This window comes from Ictidomys tridecemlineatus, chromosome 13, assembly GCF_052094955.1.
Source record: "Ictidomys tridecemlineatus isolate mIctTri1 chromosome 13, mIctTri1.hap1, whole genome shotgun sequence".
In the NCBI taxonomy this organism is placed as follows: Eukaryota; Metazoa; Chordata; class Mammalia; order Rodentia; family Sciuridae; genus Ictidomys; species Ictidomys tridecemlineatus.
This window is the reverse complement of record NC_135489.1, coordinates 87419170-87425169: the sequence shown is the minus strand read 5'-3', so window position 1 is coordinate 87425169 and position 6000 is coordinate 87419170.

Sequence of the window (6000 nt, the reverse complement as noted above, 5' to 3'; positions counted from 1 at the left end):
GTCCAGTGCTGTCACTATGTCCCTCTATACCTTGGCTGGCAGCTGATTTAGAAGCACTTTAGTCGGGGTATAACAAAACTTTGGGGCAGCTCCACTGATAATTTCTACTTTGAGGGCAATAGTTGCATTTTCACCAGCTACAGAACAGAAATGGCCCATGCTCAGTCTGTATTGGGTATGAGGGTAGACAGAGGGACTTGGGGGATGTGTAAAAATGAATGGGAGGTATCACCTGTCTTGGTGTCAGACTGAAGTTCTGATGGCCATTCTGCTGGGTGAGTCCTTCCTCCTGGTCCAGCTCTTTGGTTAGGGTCAAGATAGCCATGTGTAGTCCTATGAAAAGCAATAGTTCCAAGAAATGGGGGTGTGGAAAATGGAGCCTGCACCTGGAGGAGAAGAAAAAAATTGTGTGTGGCCTTGGTAGGAAGTGTCCCCAAGCCCAAGACACCTCTGGGACTTGTAGGAAGCATGGATGGTGTCTTCTGGTTCACACCATGGAGTTGTTAAATCAAGACCATGAGCTACCCCACCCAACAGACAAACAGTGCTGAGAATGTAAAGAATAAAAGATAATTCCATGAGTCTAGGTTGACATTCTCAAAGTCTTGTACACAGCTGGATTCCCACCCCAGCCCACCTTGGTGAAAAAGTCCTCTTGGAGTACAGCTCATCAGTCTAGGGCAGGAAATTTAGATCTTGTTACAAGTTGTCCCCTTTTAGATGTCACTCCATTTCATTCTCTTCCAAGTTTCCCATGGACTTCGCTATGGCCAAATGTGGGCCTACCCACATGTTGAAGTTGGGAAACCCCACCAGATGTTCATGATGTCCATCTATACAGTTATGACTTCAAGTGTGATCTCGTCAGGCACTTTGGTCTCTGGATACCTGCACTATTAAACTTCTGGTGGGTGAGCCTCAGGGCCAGTCTTTCTCGAGGTTTACACTAGGACAGAGGGTAAGAGGGTGATGCATACATGGTTTTTCTAGTTGTGCTCCAGCCATTCAGTGAAAGAAAATGTTTAAGGGATCTACTCTGGTCCAGAATGGCCCTGCACATTCTGACATCAGGAACCATTAGTGAAGACTCTGCACCTGTGGGACAATGTATGTCACGTGGGAGGACATTTTGAGACACCCGTATTCGATATACTTGGGCCACATGGCCTCGTGTCCTAGGCAGATGGTGTGTTGACTCTTTACATAGGCAGGGGGAGAGAAGGTAGCACCTTGGACTAGGCTTTATAAACTTCAAATCCAAGGGCATCTGGAATCCCAAATGCTCAGGGGCTGTTCCACTGGCAAGAGAAGTGCCCTATTCTGAAAAAGTGTTCACATGTGTGTTATCACACTCCATCATCACCAGTTTTTTAATCATCAATTTTTATGGGAATGTGTTTAGCTCTCTCTTGCTGCACAGTCTCAAAGACTGGAGAATGTGGAATATTGAGCCTCTATGGGATTGGATGTGTCTGACACTGGAATCTATCATCAACTGAAGCTTTGAGTCCTCTATCTCTTCAGCCTCAAAATCCACAAACCTGACAGGTAAGCAAGACATAGAATTATTTAAGAAAAGAATTTCTTATTGGAAAACTCAAGCTGTAGCTTCATAGCAATGAGGATCTGGTAGCAGGCATGGGGAGTACTGCTCAGACCATGGGATGGGCTGGTCCCAGGAGGGATTATTTCCCAATGCGGAAACCATTCTGAGTGCTCCTGACATCACTTAGCACCTGAAGAGAACCATGTGGTCCTTAGTGAACCAGGCACATTCCTTTACGATGCTCCCACACCTATTCCAGGCTTCTCATGTCCCTGCCCTGAACCACACAGAAAAGCCAAGCTTCAGCATCTGGTCAAAGATATGATTTATGGAAGACAACTCTCTCTCTAGGAATGTTGGGGTTAGGACTATATACCAAGAACACAAGACTCAGCAGAGGTCATGTGAAAGTCCAAGCTGTGCTGAAAGTAGTGGAACACCTGGGTTCCCACCCCAACCCACCTTCCAAAGAGGGCTGTATTTCATTTGTTTGAATGGCGAGAATTACATGGATTACGAGGCCAGAGGTGTGTGCTTGGGGCATCTGAGACACTGGCGTTCCCTGATCATGTTTTTTGAACTCTAAATCTTTCTGAAACATCAGGGTTTATTATGGCATTGTTCATGAGCAGGGGTGATCCATATGCTAGAAGATGGTTTATTTTCCAGGTGGTTGGCCAACCCCAAGGTAGTGAAACTTGTACCCTGTGAACAGACCTCACTGATGGTGGACACCCCCTGAGCTTGGCTGGTTACTGCCCTACACCCTAACCCTGAACCTCTAGGCAGTGGTGGAACTAAGAACGTTGAGGTCGGAGCTTCTGGGACTATTAGAGAGTGTCCAGCATTCCAGGTAGAGGGAAGTAATGCTTGGAGATGTAAGTGTTCAGTGGTTTTCTCTGTGGTAGCAGATGCCCTTCCTGGCTGGGTGACAAGCTCCAACAGAGCCAGCTGTTCAACCCATGTTCCCGAGCACTTAGGCCTAGCCCCAGATACCTGACACACTTTTCTGCCATCTCATAGATCATCTGATCAAAGGTATGCATTGCCATTCCTGAAGACCCCTCCACAATCCCTCCTCCAGATTCATGGTAGGCTCCAGTCCAGATAGGGGCCAAAGCACTGGCCTGGGTTCATCAGGATCAGTCACAATCCACAACCCACACTTCATTGCAAGTTGACCTGACCCAACACAGGCCTTGCCTTTGCCTCTTCTGTCCAATCACTCTGACCACCCCATGTGGGCTCCCTGCATCCAGGACATGCTCTATATACTAGAGAGAACATCAAGTACTATACTGGAATCTGATTTCTCTTGAGTTCTTGATGTTTTTGTGTATTGTGACCTGAATGTTTTGGCCTGCAGAATGCATGAGTGAATGCCCTAACCTCCATGAGATGGTGGCTTCAGCGGCTCTTAAGATTTTAATGATGTCATCAGGGTAGAGTTCCCATGATAGTACTAGTGCCCTTGTAGAAAAAGGAAGGGATGCTAAAGCTCTCTTAGCCATAGGAGGTCACAGGCAAGGTAGCCATTTTCTCAAGCCTGGAGGGAAAAACCTCACTGGACATTAAATCTCGCACCATCTTTCTGGGGTTTCCCAAATTCAGAACTGTGAGAGATGAATGCCTGTGGTTTCAGCTTCCCATTCTGTAGCAGTACATATGGCAGCCTTATTTGAGTGAGACAGAGTACAGAGTGCCCTGGGAGCAGGGTTAAAGCCTGAGACAATGATGTACATCTCCACGGAGGATCCAAATGGAATGAGTACTCACTCATGAATTCTGCAGCACCTCAATATCCTAAGCAGGAATTCCTCGGAAAAATGTGGTTGGGTGTCCAGAGAGATCTATACTGGTGCCTCCCCCCCGCATCTCCAACACTAGTTGTGATGTTGCCTGCCATGAACAATCAGATCTATGCTAGAAGGTGAAAATACTAAGTGAGGGACAATCATGTGGAGTCAGAGAACCAACTCTCCATCCTGGCTCACATTACTTCCAGGAATCTCCTGTGACCTTATATCCCCTGAGTGATGGTGATGCTCATTGAGCACCAAGATTGCTTCACTCACAGGATTGTGATGGGCACCTGAGATAAGGCCCATTTCCTCCCCTGGTGTGATGAACTTGGTTGGGAATATAGGTCTCTCAGCTTATCCCTCCCCCCTCAGGATGTTCCCTCTAGTTTTCCTACATCCCAGCCTCCTTTCTCCATGCCACACTTTTCCATCCATCCCCACTGTCCAGCATCACTCAGTAGAGGAGAACGAAGCTGTCTTCAGAAACACTATTTCCAGGCTTACTTCTAGAAACCTGATTAATGTCAGAGGGGCCTGAAGGCTCAAAAGCAGGTCTCTATCCAACTGAGACAGGAGGGCTCAAAGTTGTCAATAGGTACTTGATAAAAATTTGTGACCCTGATTCTGAAGGCATGGAACCTGGGTCCTATGGAGAACCATGGAGTTAGATTGCACATGACAGACCACAAACAACTTCACTTCCAATCACTTTTGTGCATGTCTGAAGTCACCCCAGTTCTTTATCTCACAAATGACACTAAAATTTGGCCTCCTTGCAATTTAAGTATTCTCCTTGGTAGAGTTCCACATTTTGTTAATTGGCAAACCATGTGATATGCAGCCTTCTTTTTTCCTCATTGATTTGTAGGAGAACTTGATTACATTACATTTGGGCCAGTCACACTCAGTATTGGTCAGGCTGGGGTCGGGGTGGGGCCAATACTACATATGGGAGGATCAGAGCACTGCATGAGTGGGGGGTGGGTCTGTCTTGGGATGCAGTCAGGACTTGCAGCCTGCTGGGTCCCCAGTGAGTTGCGGTCAGAACTGCAACTGTAGGGGGGAGAGGTATAAAGGTCGGCCTTGTCTTCTCAACAGGAAGCCTACACAGGGAGACCACAGCCATGCTGGGGATCAGTTGAATAATATTGTCCATCATCATTCAGGAGAGGAGAAAGAAGCTGTCTAGGAAAAAATTGTTTCCAGGGTTATTTCTAGAATTTACTTAATTGCACAGGGGCTTGAAGGCTCAAAAGCAGCTCTCCATCTAAATGAGACAGAAGGGCCCAATGTTCTCAATAAATTGATAAAAAATTGTGCCCCTGTCTGTGATGGCCATGGCTGCCACAAATGCCTCACAGTCACTCAGAGAGTTTTGCTTCCATAGCAGGTCCTCCCCAGACGACTCCAATTTGCAGTGCTCAACAGGACTCAACCCTTTGGGACCCCCTTCAATGGTCCTTAGTGTGGAGTGCCCTAACCATGCCTAAGCAGAAATACTGTGGGTATCTTGGAAGGACACTGTGCATGCCTGAGTTCACCTTTTAAATCAAATAAGTGGAGAACTGCAGGAACTGCTAGGTGCAGTTGTCAGATGATCTCCAGGGAACTGATGGAAGAGGCTGGCTACTGATCCCAAGAAGGCAACATGGCAGTTTCGATCACTAGGAGCTGAGGGTCCCTGACATTCAATCTCAGAACTAGTCACACTAAGATCTGAGAGCCACCAGTTAGTCCTCAGACCTCAGAGCTGTGAATACCAAGGGAGATGTGCTTTGCCTCTTTGTGATTTCTCTTCATAGCAGGCCCTCAGATGATTGGTAAGGGAGATGTTTAACAGGCAAAGATCATAGAGGGATACACAGAGAAGATCCCCTAAACCAAGAGAGGCTTTTCCATGGGGTGATGAGTTGGGTTTTGGAATCTTGTCTGTTTTCTCCCAGGATTAGGGGGAGGACTCATCTAAATCTGGAAACAAGACCCAATAGATGGACACTTGTGCACCCTGGGTCCTGGCAACCCCAGTTATCACCTCTCAGTTCTCACTGCATGGAGGTGCACAGAAAACATGGCAGAAGGCAGAAGCTGGAGATTTTTTTTTCCTACCAAACTGCCTTTATTCCCAGTGACAGTCAAACAAGGTACAGTTTCCCACCCAGGATTGAACATTGTGACCCTCCCCTCTCAGTACCTCCCCCTACCCTCTTTCTACATTTACTATACCCTCCCACTCCCTACATTTTTCTGAGAACCCACAGGAACTGTCCTATGTGATGAAGAACCTTTGGACCTTCCAACACAGAATGAAGCCAGGTGAGATCTTGCCTGAGGGGCAGCCACCCCAGAGGCCACCAGTCAACACGACTGTCCTCAGGGCCTCTTCTTCTTTTGGTTGCCTGATGATGTGCACTTCCTCTTCTGAGGCTGTGAGGTTTGAGCCAGCTCCAGATCCACATCTTGCCCTCCAGTGACCTGGAGGGGAGGCCCAGTGCAGGGCGTGTTTTTCATGAAGCATGTGCGTCCAGTGAGAGCACTCTTCATGGACATGGCACCTGGAGGAGGGTGGGAGCTGAGGAGTCCTCTCTGGGGAGGTGGGGCCTGGATTTCTTGATCTCCTGAGCACAGGGTTTCTATTGGAAGGGCCTGGCTCCG